Below are 22731 nucleotides of genomic sequence, written 5' to 3' on the forward strand. Positions count from 1 at the left end.
AACTCTTTCTAGAAAACTCCGATTTAGGCGATTCTTGAACCGATGGAAACATAAGGCATAGTAGAACATTTCATATGAAGAAAGTTAGACCAAATTATGAACTTAACTTGACCAAATTACTGAACGAAGTTGGATCAAAATCTGCCAGAACCCAAAATCTCAGCATGAACAGTGCACGTGAAGAGTAATAGTATTTTGGCCATAACTTGAGCTACAAACTCCGATTGAGGTGATCCAAAAATGAGAATACACTTAAGACAATAAGGAACATTTTCTATGAAGAAAGTTTTGTCAAATTCCAACAGTAGATCGACCAATGGAACAGTGCAACTTCGGAACACCAAAACCGAAAATTGGCAATTTTGCCAAAATGACCTAAGCTTTGAAAAAATGACCAAAACCAACAAGTTTGGTGACCAAAATGTGGTATGTGGGTGAAGTTGGAGTTCCCATACCTATTAAGCCTTAGAAAGTCAATAATTTGACTTGAATAGTGCAGTGAATAGTAACCCGAAACACAAAAACTTCGAGAACGTCGAATTTAACGCAATAGAGCTAGTTAAAATGAAGTGAAATTTATTTTTGGATTTATTTTAAGTTCTAGTACTGAAACATTGTAAAATTGCGTGTTTCAGTGGAAAAGAATACCGGGACAGAACCCGAGGAGTCGAGTCAAGGCCAACAGGCGACTCATTTGAGGTTTGTGCACAACATATACTTTTATAATCATCTTTTGCATATCATTTTGAATAATTTGAAATATGGGATTATGGCATTCTTATGATGTTTGATCTAAATTGTTGAAAGTTATTATGTATATTTGAAAAGAAAATGTTTAGCAAATTGTTAAGATAAGTTTTGAAACCACAGTGTTATGACCACATATTTGAACACCTCACTAGCACGACTAGTGGGGGTAATTAGTTTCGAATTTTGATTCCTTCTCTGGAGAAGTGTTGAGGTGTGCCAGTAGAAGAGGATGTGAATGGATATTCATATATTTGAGCTAGCTAGCCTTGTGATGTGATTTCTCTTTAGCCTCTGGCTATTGAGATTCTATTTGTTTCGAATGGCATGATTTAACTGTGGGTTTTATGAAATGTGTTTTGATACTTTGAAATAAACTTGGTTTACATGTAAAATCTTACAATGCATGATTGTATTTAATTTTCATGTTTAATCAAATTTTTGAATGAATGTGCTTTAAGTTTTGCATAAAGATTATTTTAGTATATTGTGCACCACTGAGTCTTAGTACTCAGCGATAGCTTTTATTGCTGTCGCAGATACAGAGATTAGAGGAGCAGCAGACTGAGCTGCTGAGGTGTGTGAAGTCATCAGTTTGAAGCCTTCGGGTATAATTTATACCCTAACTGTAAATACTTCTTTTGATGTATATATTGCACATAAATGTATGGACATGTAAAAATGGGTCTTGAGCAGCTTGTACACAAATTTGTATGAAGTTTGTAATAAAGTTTAGTTTGTGTTTCTTTTGATATAAATTTGTAAGGTTATGTATAAATTATTTTGTTTTTAATGAAATATGAATGATATTGATTGACAGTATTTTGAGAATTATTGAACTTGTGAATTTTGATAAATTGATTGAGTTTGATTGTGAAACCGAAGTAGTGGTTGAGAAAATCTTTTAGAAGTGCTTTTTACAGGTATTCGAAGAACGGTTTTCTCAAAATACAGAGGAAACTCTGTCAAAATTTTTATCAAATTTGTGGAAAACTAAAATGGCCAAAAATATTAATTAGTTTTAATTTCAACTAAATGTTTTAAATACTCATTAGAAATGCTCACCACTTGTCAAAGATAAGAAAATTGTTTTAAAATCCCTTGTAGGGTACTTAATGAGTTATCGGTAGGTGAAGTTCGGTAGTTCATTAGGTATTCTACGGGATCATGTTATGCCTTACAGAGGGGTAAGGTGTGACACTCCTATCTAACCATGATGAGTGATTTCCTACAAAGGGTGGTAGGGAATGATAACTTTTGATGGTCAAGTTAGAAAAGAAGATACAATAAGAATTTTCTATGGTCAATCACAGGTGTTACATAATGTGAAGGATATGCTGGTAGGAGCCAATCGTAAGGTTAGAATTCTGGAAGTGATGGAACTAGTAATCAAGATAGGATTAAGAAATTAAAAGTAGATTAAAGTTGATGATGGAATGGACATCCTTGGAGGAAAAGGTATAAGGGTGAGAGAGGACAAAGGTTAAAGAATAAGTACAGTAGGTTGGAAAGATATCAACAATAGCAGAAATAGGAAAAGGAAGTGGATAAGATCTAAAGGATAGGAGAAAAGCTTGGTAAAGTTGATTATAATGATGAGAATAAAAAGGAACAAGTATGCTAGGGACACACTGAGAGATGTTTAAAACAAGTTATGGTGAGATGATAGACTAAACGAATAATGGAGCCTCGATTTAAGTACTAATGTGTCTGAAAGCACGTCAGATAGTAAGAAGTTTTAAGTAGAAGTCAAGGAACTCTGTTTTAAGGAAATAAGTAGGCTATGATAAGTAGTGTTGACTGGGTGGAACTCTACACAACTAGTTACCTAAGATAGGTAGGAATTGTTACAAGGAACTCTTTGGTGACACAAAGTAAGTTAGAAGCTTGCAGTATCATGGAATTAGGAAGGTAAAAATGTTTTAGTATGGGAGGATCTATCTAAAACTTCAATGGCCAATAGAATTAGTAATGATCTTGAGTAAGGTGCATGCAAAAGTAGTTGTTTCAGAAGGGTGTTTCATGAGACGTTGTAAAACAGACAATATGAGTCACATCCTTACACCACAAAGATTGGTAATAAAGGGAAACAAAGGCTAGTGCTGCAAGATACCATATCAGAGTGTAGAAGAAGCATAGATGGTGTAGGTACACTTGGCATTTCGATGGAACTCTACATGACTAGTTGCATAAGATGGATAGGAGTTGGTCTAAGGACCTTAATAATGACACAAAGAAGATTGGAAATTCGAAGTATCATGGGAGTGAGAAGATGCATAGGTATTGACCATTGAGGTCATAAAACAAGTAGAAATTTCGAATGAGATGCTTATGACAGGTGCTACAGGAAAACATCTCATAGGATACTATAGGATAAGGAACATAAGTTATGTCTTTGGGAAGTAGAGATTGTTGAAACAGAGGAATGGGGACTGAAGTCACTAAGAGATACATTAGGACACAATGAAAGAGAGTTAAGCACCAAAGCTGATTGAAGTTATGAGATATCAAGTCAAGTGTAGTGGAGGTATAGTGAGTACTAAAGATGTCAAAAAAAGATTGAGGAGTGGTTTGAGGTATGAGTTTCGCTATGAAATGATGATGATAGCTAGGACACTACAGCAGATAAAAGAGCTATGCAGATCCTAGGCAAAAAGATTTAGAGTTTGTAGTTGGCAATTATGTATTCCTGAAGGTCTCTCCGATGAAGCGAGTTATGAGATTTGGGAAGAAGGGCAAGCTCGCATCATGATACATAGGGCCTTTTAAGATTACTGAGAGAGTTGGAGCAGAGGCCTATCGGTTGGAGTTACCACCATGCTTTTCTTACGTCCATCTAGTGTTCCACATTTTCATGCTTAGGAAGTACATACCTGATCCTTCCCATGTATTACAACCCGATACAATGGAGTTGAAGGAAAACCTAACCTTCGAGGAGCATCCAGTGGCTATAGTGGACTTTCAGATGAGCAAAACAGATCCCTATGGTTAAGGTTGTGTAAAGGAGCCAATCGGTAGAATAGTGTACTTGGGAGTCAGAGTAGGACATGTGCAACAAGTACCCGTACTTCTTCCACAGTGTAATCTTGTAATTCTTTATTCTGCCTTATGTAAAATTCGAGGACGAATTTTCTGTAAAGGGGGGAGAATGTAACACCCCTAATTCTTAAATAATTATTTTATATGTAAATATAAATATTTTAGTCTAACCCTTGGTGTTATAGGCTTTGCGTAGGTACTTTCATTTCATGGCAATTCGATCGTCATCCGAATCTGCAATTTTGGGCCGAGCAGATAAGCTGTAGGAATCACTTCGGAACTGAGTCAAAGTTATAGGTTACCCCACTATTTTCAGACGCCCCGGATGTGTTCTAAGCGTCAGAATTGGCATAGGTAAACCTGAACTCCTAGTTTCTTCAATTTTATAGTGTTGGGTTTAGAATAAAATTTCATAAAATATTTGTGGGTACCTAGAAAATTATAATTCCTTTTGCGTTAGCTCTATAATATTGCTAAGGACCACGGGATAAAATTTTAGAATTTTTAGAGCTAGCTAGAATGACTTTTGCAAAATATCTATTTTAAATCTTATAATTGAATTGTTAGATTATGTGAGATTTGCCAGAGTTGGAGAGCCCAGGAGGGGCCGTGTGTTGTTGTTGAGATGATGTGTGACTTTAGAAGTGTGATTTGAACTACTTTACAGGTTGGGTAGGTCCTAGGTATAAGGAAAACTTTACCGAATTTTTGACATAACTTAGGGTGTCTTTGGTTTTTTTTTTTTTTTCTTTTTTTAAGCTTGTATTGAGTCAATTATATTAAATAATTCTAATGTAATTGTCAAGTGAGCCGGGACAGCTATAACAGCCTCACTTCAGATAGTCCGTATGTTCTACTGTTTCGGTGACCAATGTCTATCTGGATAGCCAGAATATCTGGAATTATATATAATCTAGAGTGAGAAGTTATAAATAATTGAAATAATGGTAAGAAAAATCAAAGAAAAATTTTAGAAATAAAATACAACTAAGTTAAATGAGCCGGTGCCCTAGCGATAGATGACCTAACGGGAAATTGCTGTCTTCACAGCTAAAAGCCCTTAACCTGGGGGAAAATCCATTAAATAATTTTTGAAACTCCAAAGAAGAGTCATTGAGGTTTTGATAGCATTAGAATGACAAGAAAATGCTTAGAAAAATTTTTAGATCGGTACATACAATTTTAGCCTGTTAAGCAAAACGAAGGGCATTTTGATCATTTCGTCTTCAGAGATTATTTTTGGCCAACTTGTCCAATTAAGTAAATAAATTATATGACATAAAATGTGAATAAATATTTTTAAATATTTAATTTAAAATGAATAGAAAAAGAAAGAAAAGAAAAAGGGAATTAAATTAGATTTATGACATAGATATGACCCAAGCATGATGCAATTAAAATCTCCCAACCAATCCCATTTAGACACACACTTATAAAACCATTAAAAAGACATAAAAATTGACTAAAATTCTGTTGTCTTCCTTATTTGTTCAGTTGGCCGAAATTGTTGAGAGAGAAAACCTCCATGGAAGCCTTGATCCCAAGCTTGCTTTCCACCCAAAACCACCATAAAACCTCATCCTCTCTTCACTAAAAATTACCTTTACCACTAAAGAAAGACTTGGGCAGCAATTAGAAGAAGATAAAGTGAAAGAAAGTGAGATTTGAACAAGCTTAGAAAATTACCAAAGAGGTTAGTGCCATATTCTTTACTCTTACTTCCTTCTAAGCATGAATTTAAATTAAGTTGAAAACTTGATGAAAAATGAATTAAATATGCATGATTATGTTCCATGGAATTTCGGCCAGCCTTGACATGAGTTAGGGTTAGGTGAATTTCTTGATTTAAAGTGACATATTAATTGCCCCTAGTATGAATTATATGATTAGTACAACAATTAGGAGTACGATGCAAGAATTGAAGGCTTTAGTAAATTAGGGTTAGGGTTTTGTAACTCAAATTTAGGGGTTGATGAAATTGAACATTAACTAAAGTTGTAATGGTCAATTAGTTACCATTTGGCTATATTTGATGAGGAATTGAAGGGATTTGTGCCAATGGAATTGAGGTTAGATATGCTGCATTTGGTGATCTGCAGGGCTGGATGTGAGTCCAGCAGGTTTGGGCAGCTGTAACTTGAGTTATGTAGGTTCAATTGGTGCAGGGCCAATTGAACATGAAACTAGAAACATAATGGCAAAACTTTGATGAAGAAACCCTCCCCAAAAAACCACAATAGACTGACCTAAAAATTGACCAAATCTGGGTAACACACATTCTGCTTGGGTAAAATGACCAAATGTACAGTGTTCATTCATTTGGTCATAACTCAGTGTAGAAAGGTCCAATTGACCTAAAATTTATATCAATGGAAAGTTTAGACAATTTAGGACGACTTTTATGAAGAACACAACTTCAAATTCTGACCATAACTTAGTGAAATTGTCCACCAAAAATCAGGACACCAAGCTGGCAGAATGGAATTTTGCCCAGAAATTCTGGGTAGATACCAATCTGGCTAGCCTTGTTAAAATTAACATATTTTGAGCTAAAAAACTCCAAATGGAGTAATTTAAAAAGGAAATTAAAGATGACACATAGAGGTACAACTTTCATGAAGAGAATTTTATCAAATTCCGACTGTACAAATGACCAATGGAATAGAAAACTTAGTGCTTGAAATCTAAAAATTGTAAATAACCAACACTAAGCTTTGAAATGGTATTGGCAATCAATGCCAACAATTTTAGAATGCAAAATGTGATATGTTGGTGATATTAGAACCAATATACCTATTTTCTATAAAAAAGTCAACATTTTAGTTGACTAATGAAATAAATAGTAACAATTGAACTTCAATTGCAAAGAATTGTATAATTAAAAGTGTAATATGCCCTAGTAGGCCTAGTATAATTGGTTTGGATAGGTTGGCATGCCAATAGGGTTTTGATAGTGAAATTGCATATGGCTTCACACCATTTTGTGTTTTATGGCCTATTATGTCATTCTGTAATATGATAGTCTATGGCTATACTGATTATGATGTTATACTTGGCTTCATGCCTTATTGCTTTTATGGCTAATACCGAGAGACACATTGTGACTGATGGTGTGATGGCTCGAGGTACTTGGTACTCAGTGCTAGTTTACCCGTTTATCCAGTTCTGTCAATTTGTATAGGTTACTCAAGTATGGAAAAGTATTAATAAAAATTAAATTAAGTTGAAAGAAAATAAATTGATGAAATATTAAGTTAAGAAACAAGAATGATTCCAATAAAAAATAAATGTTTTTAAGGGTCAGAAAATGAAGATAAATAAATACATGAGGCTTAAAATCATTATGAGATCGATTAATAACATGCAAGGAAGAGTTAATATCATAAAATTTAATTAGCGTTAATCAAAACAAAAATTTAGAAACTATTTATTATTCTTATAAGCACAATAACTAAGAAATTATTATTTTTATTTATGTATTATATTTTCTTGTATTATTGGCACTACTAAGCTTTATGTTTAGCACGTCGCTGTTTGCAACGCGTAGGTACTAAAGATTTGGCCAGAGAACCCAGTAGACCATAGACTAGGAGATTAGAAGTTTTTATCTGCATTTGGGTCCCGAATGTCACCTCCTCAGCAGTGCATATTTTGGCAGTGTCCAGCAGCTTGTGTTTTATTTTTTATCATTGTAATCAAATTTTAAACATTTAATGTAAATTATGTATTTTTGTACATTAAATGTGTATATGATATAAATTAATATAGTTTAAAAATTTCTTATTTGAATTGTATATGTATGGAAATGATTTAAATTTTCTTATGTATTTATATGAGTGAAACTTATTAATGTTCTGAATGAGAAAACGATTTTGAGAATCTGTATAAAAATAATTGTTTCACATAGGCTGGAAAATCGTCAAATTATTAAGAAATGAGGGGAAACTCTGTCAGTTTCTCCACAAAAAAAAAGGAAAAAATAATAAAATAAAATAAATTAACAATTGATTAAATTTAATAAAAATTGAATGTGATAATTAAGAAGTAATAAATTGAGATAAGATAAGATAGGGTGTTCCGGCGCCGAGTGTGATATGCTCTGCTCGATTACACTCTAAACGGGTAAAGGGTGTCACATTTAGTGGTATCAGAGCACGGTTTAGGCGTTTCTGGGTCTAGATAAAGTCCATACCATGCATTGTGAGGTGACACTAATACATATCTATTTTTTTTTCTTATTTTGGTTAGGATATGGACCCTACATCCCAGAGAGCAGTCAATGAGGAGGTGGAGATTCATATTCCACTAGTGGTTGAAGCTTGAGGCAAGAGGGAACTTGTTCCACCAGCACCAGAAGTGTCTGTATAGCCTCCGTCGGCTATGTTTCAGCAAATGGCAGAATTCTTCAGACAAATGGCCGGGGTTATGCCATTACCACCGCCTCCATAGCAGAAGTCACATTTGGAAAAGCTCAAAAAATTTGGGGTAGTGGATTTCATGGGTAAGAAAGAAGATGACCCAGTGGTGGTTGAGAATTAGCTAGACCACACCATAAGGGTACTGAAGCAACTTCATTGCACCCCAGAGCAGAACCTGGAGGGTGTTGTGTCCCTGCTCCAAGATGATGCCTATCAGTGGTGGGACACAGTATCTAGTGAGGTGCCCCCAAAGCAGATAACTTGGGAGATCTTCCTTGTGGAGTTCAGAAAGAAGTACATTAGAAGTGTGTATCTAGAAGGTAGAAGAAGAGAGTTCATTAGTTTGAGGCAGAGACAGTTGACCGTAGCAGAATATGAGAGAGAATTTGTGAGACTAAGTAGATATGGGAGGGAGATAGTCCCCACAGAAGTAGAGAGGTGCACAAGGTTTGAAGAAGGGCTAAATGATAATATCAAAATTATGATAACAGCTTTGGGGATTTCGAATTTTACAAAACTGGTTGAAGCCGCACTGAAAGTTAAAAGGGTCAGAGTAAGTGAACATAGCAGGAAAGATAAACAGTGTAAGAGAAAATTTGGATCAAGGCAGTCAAGTATACTGACTGATAGTAAGAAGTTAAAGGGTTCACAGGACCAGACACAGGGCCAGAGAGGTCAGGTTGGGATATCTGTAGCTAGCTCCTCGAGCACAGTAACAAGGGGATCAGCCCCAGTGCCTGAATGTATGCACTATGGTAGGAGACACAGAGGGGAGTGTCGACTGTTAACTGGAGAGTATTTCAAGTGTGGGGCTACGGATCATTTTCATAAGAGATTGCCCTCAGAGGAGTGATTTAACAGCTCCAGCACAAACTGATAGATCTATTCCCACAATACAAAGGGGTAGAAGACCTAGTAGAGCTGAGATAGCTGATATTTCACAAAAGATTATTTCTGAGACAGTCAAAAGGCCTGAAGTCAGAGTGGCACCACGGGTATATGCCATGGAGTCTAGAGAGGAGCCGAACCTAGACATTGATGAGGCAATACAAAGAAGTGAAGAAGCAAGGAGGTAGCAGATCCTCGATTACTTAAGTCAAGTAAATTTTGAGGACGAAATTTAAATTAAAGTGGAAGAGTTGTAACACCCTACTTCAGATAGTTCATATGTTCTATTGTTCCGGTGACTAATGTATGTCCGGATAGCCAGAATGTTTGGAACTATATGTAAACTAGAGTGAGGAGTCATAAATAATTGAAATAATGGTAAGAAAAATCAAGGAAAAATTTTAGAAATAAAATACAACCAAGTTAAATGAGCCAGTGCCTTAGCGATGAGTGACCTAATGGGAAATTACTATCTTCACAGCTAAAAGCCCTAAACCCGAGGGAAAATCCGTGAAATAAGTTTTGGAAATCCAAAGAAGAGTCATTGAGGTTTCGATGGCATTAGAATACCAAGAAAATGCTTAAAAAAATTTTTAAATCGGTACAAACAATTTTAGTCTGTTAAGCAAAACAAAGGGCATCTTGGTCATTTCGTCTTCAGAGATAATTTTTGGCCAACTTGTCCAATTATGTAAATAAATTATATGATATAAAATGTAAATAAATATTTTTAAATATTTAATTAAAAATGAGTAGAAAAGGAAAGAAAAGAAAAAGGGAATTAAATTAGATTTATGACATAGATATGACCTAAGCATGATGCAATTAAAATCTCCCAACCAATCCCATTTAGACACACACTTATAAAACCATTAAAAAGACATAAAAATTGACTAAAATTCTATTGTCTTCCTTATTTGTTCAGCTAGCCAAAATTGTTGAGAGAGAAAACCTCCATGTAAGCCTTGATCCCAAGCTTGCTTTCCACCTAAAACCACCCTAAAACCTCATCCTCCCTTCACTAAAAATTACCTTTGCCACTAGAGCAAGACTTGGGCAGCAATTAGAAGAAGAGAAAGTGAAAGAAAGTGAGATGTGAAGAAGCTTAGAAAATCACCAAGGAGGTTAGTGCCATATTCTTTACTTTTACTTCCTTCTAAGCATGAATTTAAGTTAAGTTGAAAACTTGATGAAAAATGAATTAAATATGCATGATTATGTTCCATGGAATTTCGGCCAGCTTTGACATGAGTTAGAGTTAGGTGAATTTCTTGATTTAAAGTGACATATTAGCTGCCCCTAGTATGAATTATATGATTAGTACAACAATTAGGAGTAAGATGCATGAATTGAAGGCTTTGGTCAATTAGGGTTAGGGTTTTGAAACTCAAATTTAGGGGTTGATGCAATTGAACATAAATTAAAGTTTTAATGGTCCATTAGTGACCATTTGGCTATATTTGATGAGGAATTGAAGTGATTTGTGCCAATAGAATTGAGGTTAGATATGCTGCCTTTGGTGACCTACAGGGCTGGATGTGAGTCTAGTAGGTTTGGGTAGCTGTAACTTGAGTTGTGTAGGTTTAATTGATGCAAGGCCAATTGAACATGAAACTAGATACATAATGACAAAACTTCGATGGATAAACCCTGCCCATAAAATCACAATAGATTGACCTAAAAATTGACCAAATCCGGGTAGCACACATTCTACCTGGGTAAAATGACCAAATGAAAAGTGTTCATTCATTTGGTCACACCTCACTATAGAAAGGTCCAATTGACCTGAAATTTATATCAATAGAAAGTTTAGACAATTTAGGACAACTTTTATGGAGAACACAGCTTCAAATTCTGACCATAACTTAGTGAAATTGCCCACCAAAAATCAGGACACCAAGTTGGCAGAATAGAATTCTGTCCAGAAATTCTGGGTAGATACCAATCTGGCCAGCCTTGCTTAAATTAGCATATTTTGAGCTAGAAAACTCCAAATGGAGTGATTCAAAAAGAAAATTAAAGATGACACATAAAGGTACAACTTTCATGAAGAGAATTTTATCAAATTCCTACTGTACAAATGACCAATGAAACAGTAAACTTAATACTTGAAATCTGAAAATTGTAAATAACCAACACTAAGCTTTAAAATGATATTGGCAACTAATGCCAATAATTTTAGAATGCAAAATGTGGTATGTTGGTAATATTAGAATCAATATACCTATTGTTTATAAAAAAAAGTCAACATTTTAGTTGACTAATGGAATGAATAGTAACAATTGAACTTCAGTTACAAAGAATTGCAAAATTAAAAGTGTAATATGCCTTAGTAAGCCTAGTATGATTGGTTTGGAAAGGTTGGCATGCCAATAGAGTTCTGATAGCAGTACTGCATATGGCTTCATGCCATTCTATGTTTTATGGCCTATTATGCCATTCTGTGATATGATAATATATGGCTATACTGATTATGATGTTATACTTGGTTTTATGCCTTATTGCTTTTATGGCTTATTAGCCATTCTGTCTGCACACCGGGAGACACATTGTAACTGATGGTGTGATAGCTCGAGGTACTTGGTACCTAGTGCTAGCTTACCCATTTATCTAGTCTGATCAATTTGTATAGGTTACTCGGGCATGGAAAAGTATTAATAAAAATTAAATTAAGTTTAAAGGAAATAAATTGATGAAATATTAAGTTAAGAAATAAGAATGATTCCAATAAAAAATAAATGTTCTCAAGGGTTAGAAAATGAAGATAAATAAATACATGAGGCTTAAAATCATTATGAGATCGATTAATAACATGCTAGGAAGAGTTAACATCATAAGATTTAATTAGCCTTATACAAAACAAAAATTTAGAAACTATTTATTATTCTTATAAGCACAATAACTAAGAAATTATCATTTTTATTTGGATATTATATTTTCTTGTATTATTGGCACCACTAAGCTTTATACTTAGCGCATCGCTGTTTGCAATGCGTAGGTACTGAAGATTTGGCCAGAGAACCCAGTAGACCATAAACTGAGAGATTAGAAGTTTTGATCTGCATTTGGGCCCCGAGTGTCACCTCCTCAGCAGTGCATATTTTAGTAGTGTCCAGCAGCTTGTATTTTATTTTTTATCATTGTAATTAAATTTTGGGCATTTAATGTAAATTATGTATTTTTGTACATTAAATGTGTATATGATGTAAATTAATACAGTTTAAAAATTTCATATTTGAATTGTATATGTATGGAAATGATTTAAATTTTCTTATGTATTTATATGAGTGAAACTTATTAATGTTCTGAATGAGAAAACGATTTTGAGAATCTATACAAAAATAATTGTTTCACACAAGTGGGAAAATCGTTAAATTATTAAGAAATGAGGGGAAACTCCGTCAGTTTCTCTACAAAAAAAAAAGAAAAAAAAACATAATAATAAAATAAAATAAATGAACAATTGATTAAATTTAATGAAAATTGAATGTGATAATTAAGAAGTAATAAATTGAGATAAGATAAGATAGGGTGCTCCGGTACCGAGTGTGACATGCCTTGCTCGGTTACACTGTAAATGGGTAAGGGGTGTTACAACAGCCTTCCTTCTCCGTCCAGCCACTACGGTGACCTCAGTTTATGTCTGTGAGTAAAATATTGATTTTAACTATAATTTCAATATTATATATTCAAGGCGTACCCATACATCACTTATAAATATATATTTACGTAGTTAAATACTAGGCACGCTTTATATTGCATTTTAATTGATGAAATGAATATGGATGTTGTTTTATGGTAATTTGAAACTGTGTGCGTGTGTAATGTGTGTGTGTGGTGATATTAGATATGGACAGGATGGGTAGCTTGACTCGCTGGGACCCGATCCTATTGTGGTTAAAATGGGGTAGGCACGGCTCGAGTTGATCTTGCTGGGGCCCATATTTAGACTATTAAGAAAAAGTCCGGCTTGAGATGTACTTACTGGCAGAGGTTGGATTTAAGAGAGCTTTTTAGGGGATCAGCTCCCATATATATATATATATATATATATATATATATTGTTTGAACATTATATGGGTGTGTGAGTGCTCAAAATTACCTTCTTGTTGTCTGTGATGTGACTTGTATGAAACCTTTGAAGGTATTGCATTCCATCCCTTAGGGTGCACTAGTCTTAGATAGTTATAGAAATTATATTTAAAATTAGCATTTTACTCTCTGAGTTAAGCGCTCACTCCTGTTCACCTTATTTTTCCAGGATACAGGAGATTTCTTATTGAGTTTTAACCTACCTCTCTCCTTCGCAGGTCATTTAGTAATATCTGTTATGTTTTGTATAACTTTACTAAATTCTAGAATTCCACATGTGTTAGAAGTATTTTATTTGATTTGAGTCTGTAATATAATACCATGTTAGATATGTAAATCTATTAAATGCATGTATGATTCGATTGGATGAGGAAGCTGAGCTCCCATTTGATTTTATAACATGATGAGTATGTGGAGGGTGAGCTGTGTAACGGTCGGGCTCCAACTAGTAGAGGAATTATCCGCTTTGGCTATAAGCCCAACGGTTTTGTCCCATAGGTGGAATGGAGAACTTTCCCAGGAGGTCACCCATCCTAGGATTTCTCTCAAGTGAGTACGCTTAACCCTGGAGTTCTTGCAACTCTCCAGGCCATTCCACCAAAAGGCGCCTCTAGTGATTAGTTCCCCCATCTTATATATCATTCATTTTTGAACCCAAGACCATCTCTGTGCTTTGCCGATGTAGGATTTGCCTAAGGGACCTTTCTCCCCCTCTTTTGGGACTCAGAGTCCTTGTTGAGGTTTGCCCTACCATCGCCCAAGAGGACACACGAGCAGCTCTAATTCCAAAGCTTCAATCTCTCAAATTTCCTTTTCTTTTGTTCACTTCAATCTTCAAATCAAAGCTCAAGGGTAATTTTTCCTTAAGGAAGTTATGGAATTAATGGGGATTTTAGGGTTGTGAAAGCTTAATATAAGCTTTCATAGTGGAAGAAGAAAATGAGAGAGATGAGAGAAAGAAGAGAGAGAGGCGGCACAATTTTGAGAAGAAGACCAAAATGATTTTTTTTTTCTTTTAATTTTTCATTTTTATGTCTATTTTCACTTAATTGACTTGGTCAATATTTGTAGAAAAAAACAAAATTATTTATGATGTCATAATAGTGATGTAAGGTGATGTAATAAGCTTTTTCCTTTTTTTTCTTTTTCTTTTACATTTATTTTTCCACTAGTTCTTTAATTTAAATCTATATTTTAAAATTTTCATTTCTCAGATTTTATTAGACAGTTAGGTTAGGAGTCAGTTCTAGGGGTGAATTGACCAAATCGCTCCTCGAAGGTCTGATCCGGTTTGTAAATAATTCGATATTTCTTCTAGATCCCTGACATAATTATTTGACCTGCTTAAAAATTCTTTTTTGTGATTTTCTCTTTTCCACTATGTTCGCAATAGTCCTAAGGACCATGGTATCACATTTTTCAGTTCGAAATTTGAGTGAAGACTGACCTCGCAGTCATTTTCCGGGAAGGTCATCCATCGCTGTGACTCCCGGCTCATTTAACTTTTTATTCTTTGTTTTTCTTCTTTATACTTAACTATTTGGCAATTACTAATTATTTGCGTTCAGGGCTTATCTATGTGTCTTAAATGTGGTTCTAATTCTCTTAATTGGTCGGACCGATACCGGTCACCGGAACAGTAAAATATACCAGACTATGCAAATAGGGGTGTTACAGAACCAGCGAGATCAGCTCAAGCCGTGCCTACCCCGTTTTAACCACAATAGGATTGGGTTCCAGCGAGTCAAGCTCCAGCCTCGTTTACCCGTCCTGCCCATATCCAATATCACCACACACACACACTACACACGCACACAACTCTAAATTACTATAAAACAACATCCATATTCATTTCATCAATTAAAATGCAATATAAAGTGTGTTTAGTATTTAACTACATAAATATATATTTATAAGTGATGTATGGGTATGCCTTGAATATATATAATATTGAAATTATGGTTAATATCAATATTTTACTCACAGACGTAAACCGAGGTCACTGTGGTGGCTAGGCGGAGGAAGAAGATTGTCCCAGCTCACCTGACAATTACATTATAATTATTTAATATAATTGACTCAATACAAGCTTAAAAAGAACCAAAAATACCCTAAGTTGTACTGAAAATCTCGCAAAGTTTCTCTCATACCTAGGACCTACCCAACCTGCAAAGTTGTTCAAATCACACTTCTAAAGCCACACATCATCTCAACAACAACACATGGCCCCTCCTGGGCCCTCCAACTCAGGCAAATCTCACATAATCTAACAATTCAATTATAAGGTTTAAAATAGATATTTTGTAAAAGTCATTCTAGCTAGGTCTAAAAATTCTAAAATTTTATCCTGCGGTCCTTAGCAATATTATAGAGCTAACGCAAAAGGAATTATAATTTTCTAGCTACCCATGAATATTTTATGGAATTTTATTCTAAACACAGCACTATAAAATTGAAGAAACTCGGAGTTTGGTTTACCTATGCCAATTCTGACACTTGAAACGCGTCTAGGGTGTCTGAAAATAGTGGGGTAGCCTATAACTTTGACTCAGTTCTGAAGTGATTTCGGTAGCTTATCTGCTTGGCCTGAAATTGCAGATCTGGGTAACAATCGAATTGTCACGAAACAAAAGTACCTACGCAAAGCTCATAACACTAGGGGTTAGACTAAAATATTTATATTTATATATAAAATAATTATTTGAAAATTAAGGGTGTTACATTTGATGAATTGATTAATTAAACTAATTAAACTAGGTGATTAGTGTGTGCATGTATGTAAATAATAATTCAAAAATTAGATGAAGAAACTCTCTCATACACCAATAGATTTAAAAATTAGCCTAAATTTTTCCTAATTTCAGTCACCCTTGATTCCCCTAAAAGCCTAAACAAAAAGAACGATTTATACTAGATTTAGGTGATGAGATAAAGTTAAATCTAATCTAACTAGGCTTTTTAGACTTTAAAATAGATAAATAATAAAATAAAATGATATGTATCCTTATATCTTCCAACGACTAAAGGATATGTACATGCCATTTTTTATTATTTTTTATTTTATTAATTAACTAAAAGGCCTTTTAATAAAACTCATAATTTTCAAGTCCGCATTCATTTATAATTAAAATTAACAAGTTTAATGGGTTTCATTATCACTATAATAAATTAAAAAAATAGCTAAGAAAATTACCGACCAAACATGTCTATATTGCACTGGCAATAAGGATTATTGATGAATTACCAATAAATTTTTTTGTCTACAAATTCTAGCATAGGTAATTTTTATCGACGAAAAAAATATTGTCACTAAATTTATCGACGAATTATTTCGTAAGTAAATTATGATTTTTTTTTAGGTAATTTCATGGGAGATTGTATGCTTATAAATTATCAACTATTTACCGATAATATTTTTCGTTAGCAATTACCGACAACAACAAATTATTGTAGATAATTACCAATGACAACTTTTCGTAGGCAAATTTTATTCCATTTTTTTAATTTAATTTTTTACTTTTTAATTTAATTTAATTTTCTAATTTTGTAATTTAAATTAACTTTTAAATTTAATTTAATTTACAATTTTCAATTTAATTTAATTTAAAATTTTAATTAATTTAATTTTTAATTTATTTTTAATTTTTCAAATTTTTTATAATTTTTAAATTAAATATTAAATATTAATTATTTTAATTTAAATGTAAAATTATTTTTTAATTTTTTAAGATTTAAATGATTTAAAACAAATTACTAGTGGGGCCTAAAGTAGGCCCCACATAGCGGCTATGCCACAATTGCCCTATATTGGGGAGTCATTTTCTTTTTATAGAGAAGCTTATTGCTCTCTTATCTATTTACAAACGATGTAAAAATTTCACACTTTTTGAAATTTACTGATGAATTACAGATAAAATCGAGTTCATTGGTAATTACCGATAAAAAATTTTCGTAGGTAAAATTTTTTAAGCTTTTTAAAGTTTTTCGTTTCTATTTTTTTTTTAGTATTATCAACTAAATATGGTTCATTGGTAATTACTGATGATAGATTTTCATAGGTAATTTATTTTTAAAATTTTATTTTTTATTTCTTTCTTAATATTACCGACTAAAAAAAAGTTCGCTGGTAATTACTGATGAAAAATTTTCGTAGATGTTTATTTTGAAATTTCATTTTTTTATTTTTTTCTTAATATTACCTACAAAAAATGAGTTCGTTGGTAATTACCAACAAGAAATTTTCGTAGGTAAAATTTTTTAAGTTTTTTAAAATTTTTTGTTTCTATTTTCTTCTTAGTATTACTAACTAATTATAGTTCGTTGGTAATTACTGATGAAAAATTTTAAAAGGTAAAAATTTTTAAGCTTTTTAAAATTTTTCTTTTCTATTTTCTTCTTAGTATTACCGACTAAATATAGTCCGTTGGTAATTAGTGATGAAAAATTTTTGTAGCTATTTATTTTAAAATTTTATTTTTTATTTTCTTCTTAATATTACCTACCAAAAATGAGTTCCTTGGTAATTACCAATGAAAAATTTTTGTAAGTAAAATTTTTTAAGTTTTTGAATTTTTTTTTAATTTTCTTTTGAATATTACCGATTAAATACGAATTAGTCAGTAATTAACAACGAATGTTTTCATTGGTATTTTTTTTATTTGGTCGCTAATTTTACTGCTAATATTAGGTGCCACTTTTACCTATGAAATTGCATCGTCAGTAAATGGTTCATTGGTAATCGATCGATAATTTCATCGGTACAAATTGGTTTAAATTTTATTTCTCTTTTTATCGGTAAAACATTGGGAAATCGTTAGTAAATTACCAACGGAATTCTGTGGTTGGTAATTTTCATGGTTATTTTTAAAATTTCTTGTAGTGTATTTAATTTAACTAAATTTAATATTTTTTAGGCTGGTTTGGCTTTGGAAAATATTAAATTAAATCTAATTAAATAATACAGACTTATGGCCCTTAATAACCTTTTATTTTTAAAACAATACAATTAATTTTTTAAAATGCAAAAATTATTTTATTTTATTAATTTTCTAGTCATTCCATAGTCTCCAAAATATTTCACTATCTTTACCATCTAATGGTATTTTCATCATCGGACTCCTCAGTATCTTCACAAACATACTTAAAGTAGAGGGTGAAAAGCATGCGCCTAACTTAATTACCAATATCTAATCTTAGTTGCCTTCCAACTATTTCCTTCTTTCTGTTTGAAGGATATTCTCAGTTTCTCACCCTAAACATAGTAAACTGGGAAGAAAATAAGGAAAAGGCACTTGTCCTTTCTTCTTTTCTACTCTACAGCCAAGGGTAAAAGTATAACTTGATATCACTTAACTTTATGAGTTATTTCATAAAAGTCACTCAACTTCATTTTTTTTTTCTTAAAACTCATTCAACTTCAATTTGGCCATCATTAAAGTCACTGTGACCAGCTATTGCAAGTTTTTAAGTTAATTTAACTAATTCTCACTCACAGTCACTCAACTTTAAATATTTTTTCAATACCGTCACTCGCTTCAATTTCTTTCTTAAAACTTAAAACCCCTCAACTTCAATTTGAGAAAACCTAAACTCCCTTAACTTTAATTTGAGTAACCTAAAGTCCCTTTTACTTGTAATTGAAATAATTGGCTATAGTATGTAGAAAAAATAATTATATTCAATATATTCTGTCAAATTACAAATAAATGGAATTATGTTAAATATACTCAAATTCAATGGTAAAAATTTAAATTTAAAACTTTTAAAATAAATCTCAAAATATATTAAAAATATTAAAGTAATTAAATTAATTAATTATATATTTCTTAAATTTCTGGAATATTACATGATGCGGTTAGTGTGAATATATTGTTATTAGTATATATAAATATTTGAAATTTATTAAATTTTGATTAGAAAAGGGTGAAATTAAGAGAGATGTGAAGAGAGAGAAATAAATTTTTATTTGTAGTAATATGTAAATATGCAATTACAGACAACAAGGACTTTAGGTTTACTAAAATTGAAATTTAGAGAGTTTTGAGTTTTAGAAAAGAAATTAAAGTTGAGTGATGGTATTAAAAATTAGGGTAAAGGTACCATCCTTACTAACTTGGCAAAATAACTATTGTGATGGCTTAATTATCTAGGGTCCCACTCTGGAAACTTGATAATCTCACTTAAAGCGACAAAGTCACTTATTCTAGCTATCCTCTTTTATTATCCTTAGCTTGCTACCTCATGGGTTATAAACCTTTGTTAGGAGTACACCGAAATCTGGTAAATTGCAATAAAATACAATACACGTAGAAATGAAATTGGTAACATTAGAATTGACTCACTTAGAGTGCATCAAGGGTCAACATTATAGATTGACTAATAAAATGAATTGAGGAGAATAGTACCAAGAAAATTTAAATATTAGATTTTATTGTTAGAAACGAATTCATTGAGTACTGAAACACTTTAAATTGTGTGTTTCAGTTGAAAAGGATATTGAGAAGCATAAGGAACACTGAGTCAGGGCCAAGAAACATATCAGAGGTTTGTGCACAATAATTTTGATTTCTCATTTTCTACTTAAAAATTTAATTGAACATTATAGTTTTAAATTGTGTCTATGCACAATACTTTTTATATTCACTGCTTTTACCAGAAAATTTATTTGGAGAAATGAGTTATAAATAATTTTTTATTGTTTTGGCTTTGGAAATCTTAATTGGAAATTATTGTGTTGCCTACTTTGCAAATGGAAATTTTGAGATAAAATATGATTTATGGTTTGTATGAAGTATTTAAATATTGTGATTTGGAATTATTTTGATTCACACTTGGCATGACAATATTACTATGTTCCTCCTCCATTTATGGGGTGAGTGTGATTATATTCCTCTCTCTTTGACTTGCCAGTCTGAGGTGAGTGTGGATGAGTACTCATTATCTAGCTAGCTTCCTCCCTCATTGATTTCGATTAGTGGGGTGAGTGTGCCTTGTCGTGATGTACACACGGCATGTTCGGAAAAATTTGTGTTATGGCCTAAATTATGTGATTGATTAACAAAACTGTGTTATTCAGTTATTTGATCAAATTGTGTTTTATGAACTTTGTAAATTGTGAGATGGAATTGTGAATTATTTGATTTGTAAATTGTCAATAAAGTTTTATATATCGTATTTCAAATTGTTATTGTGCACCACTGAGTAAATTTTACTCAGCGATAGCTTTTCATTGCTGTCGCAGGTAGATAGACTGACGGAGCAGCAGACTAGGCTGCTTGTACTACATTTTGAGATTTCAACAGGTATATTGAGTATACCATATTTTGTATTTTGTGCTGTAATGTATGTTCACTGTATGTATATATTGTTATTGGTTTTGAGCAGTTGTAATTTAAAATTGTACATTAAAATTATACATTAAAGTTGTAAACTAAATTTGTAAATTATTTTGGCTTGTAAATATTGTGATATATTTTTTTTATCTCAGCTTTTGAAAACACTGGAAAATTATTGTGGATTTGAGTTGACAAATGTTGAGAAACTTGTTGTGTTGATTGGATATTGGAGTTTGGGCATTGAACAAAATATTAGAAGTGCTTTTTACAGGTTTTTGAAGAACTATTTTATTCAAAATACAGATGGCACTCTGCGAAAATTTTTATAGAAATTGTTAATACTTCAAATGTGTTATTTGGTTTCATTTCAGTTAAAAAAAAAAAGAAAAATTTTTTTAACACCTGTCAATAGTGCTCACTACTATAAAAAGAAGTAAAGTTTTAAAACCCCTTGTAGTGTATCTAATGGGTTATCAGTAGACGAAGTTGGTAATTCATTAGGTATACTACGGGATCATGTTACATTTTACAGAGGAGTAGGGTGTGACACTGGGTACCAAGTACCTCGGGCCATCATACCATCGGTCACAATGTGTCTCCCGGTGTGCAGACAGAATGGCTAATAAGCCATAAAAGCAATAAGGCATAAAGCCAAGTATAACATCATAATCAGTATAGCCATAGGCTATCATATCACAAAATGGCATGGAGCCATACATCATACGCAGTACTGGTATCATAATCCTATTGACATGCCAACCTATCCAAACCAATCACATTAGGTCTACTAGGGCATATTACAAAGTTATTTCTTGAATATTTGTACTTAACATGTAAGGTTACTATTCATTTGGTCATTTAAGTCAAAATATTAACTTTCTCATATATAATAGTTACATGAGTTTTAATCACATAGATTTACCACATTTTGGTTTCCCAAAAGTGTTGGCATTAGTTGCCAATCCATACTCCTAACCAATGGTGAATAAATCAAAAAATTTCGATTTTGGGTGCTAGAGTTCACTGTTCCATTAGGCTATTCTACAGTGAGAATTTGGCCAAATGTTCTTTATAAAAGTTGTTTCTTATTGTGTCTAGTTACATTTCTTTTTTTTAATCACTCCATTTGGAGTTTTGTAGGTCAAGTTATGACTTAAACACCATAACTGGCTTGATTGTAAATTTTCCAGAATTTCTGGGTAGAATCAATTTTGCAGTTTTTGTACACTGACTACAGGTTAGTTTTTGGATATGTTATGATCAAAATTTGGGTTTATTTTCTTCATGAAAGTTGTAGGTCTATGTCTCAGCTTTCTATTGATAAAAATTCAGGTCAATTGGACCTTTCTATACTGAGTTATTACCAAATGAATTAACACTGTTTATTTGGTCATTTTCCAGGGACTGCATATTGGTCACCCAGATTAGGTCAATTTTTAGGGCAACTTAGGTTGGTTTTCTGGGCTAGGTTTTTTTCATCAAAGTTATACCATTTTATGTCTAGTTTCATTTCCAATTGGCCTTGAACAAATTGGAGTAACATAGCTCAAGTTATAACCTTAGGAATACACTGGACTCAAATCTAGTATTCTGGCACAATGGGGCCAGCATACCACTTTCAATTTCAAGGCCACAATTACTACCAATTTAGGGTCAGACTTCATCAAATGGTCACTAATTGACCATTACAACCTCTTTTCATCAATACATAAATAAAAATCTAAATTTTGGTGCCCAAACCCTAACTCCAACAATTTCAATTTATGCAACACACTTCATTCAACTTCTAATACACTTAGTATCCTTAATCATCATCACTAAACAAAGTAAAGTCAATCAAAATAATCAAGACCTTATGGTCACCAAGGCTACTGAAAATTTTAGTCCCCACATACTCCAAATTTTCTTTTAATTTCATAAAATTTATACTTAATTTAGCATGCTTCAACTAGTTAAGAAAGAAAGGAAGAAGGTTTAGTGCACTAACCTTTGTGTGCAGAATTTTTCCTTAACTAACTTCAATTTTTCCTTCACTTTCTTGGCTTTTTTTGGCAGCCAAACACTTGCTCAAGATGTAATATCAAGTTTTTATGAAGAAAGGTAGGGATTTTATGGTGTATTTACAAGGAAATCTAGTGAGAAGGATGAGCATCCATGGAGGTGGAAGGAGAAATGGGTTTCCGCACTTTGAAGAAAAAAGATTAAACTAATTT

Source organism: Hevea brasiliensis, chromosome 9 (assembly GCF_030052815.1).
Source record: "Hevea brasiliensis isolate MT/VB/25A 57/8 chromosome 9, ASM3005281v1, whole genome shotgun sequence".
NCBI lineage: Eukaryota > Viridiplantae > Streptophyta > Magnoliopsida > Malpighiales > Euphorbiaceae > Hevea > Hevea brasiliensis.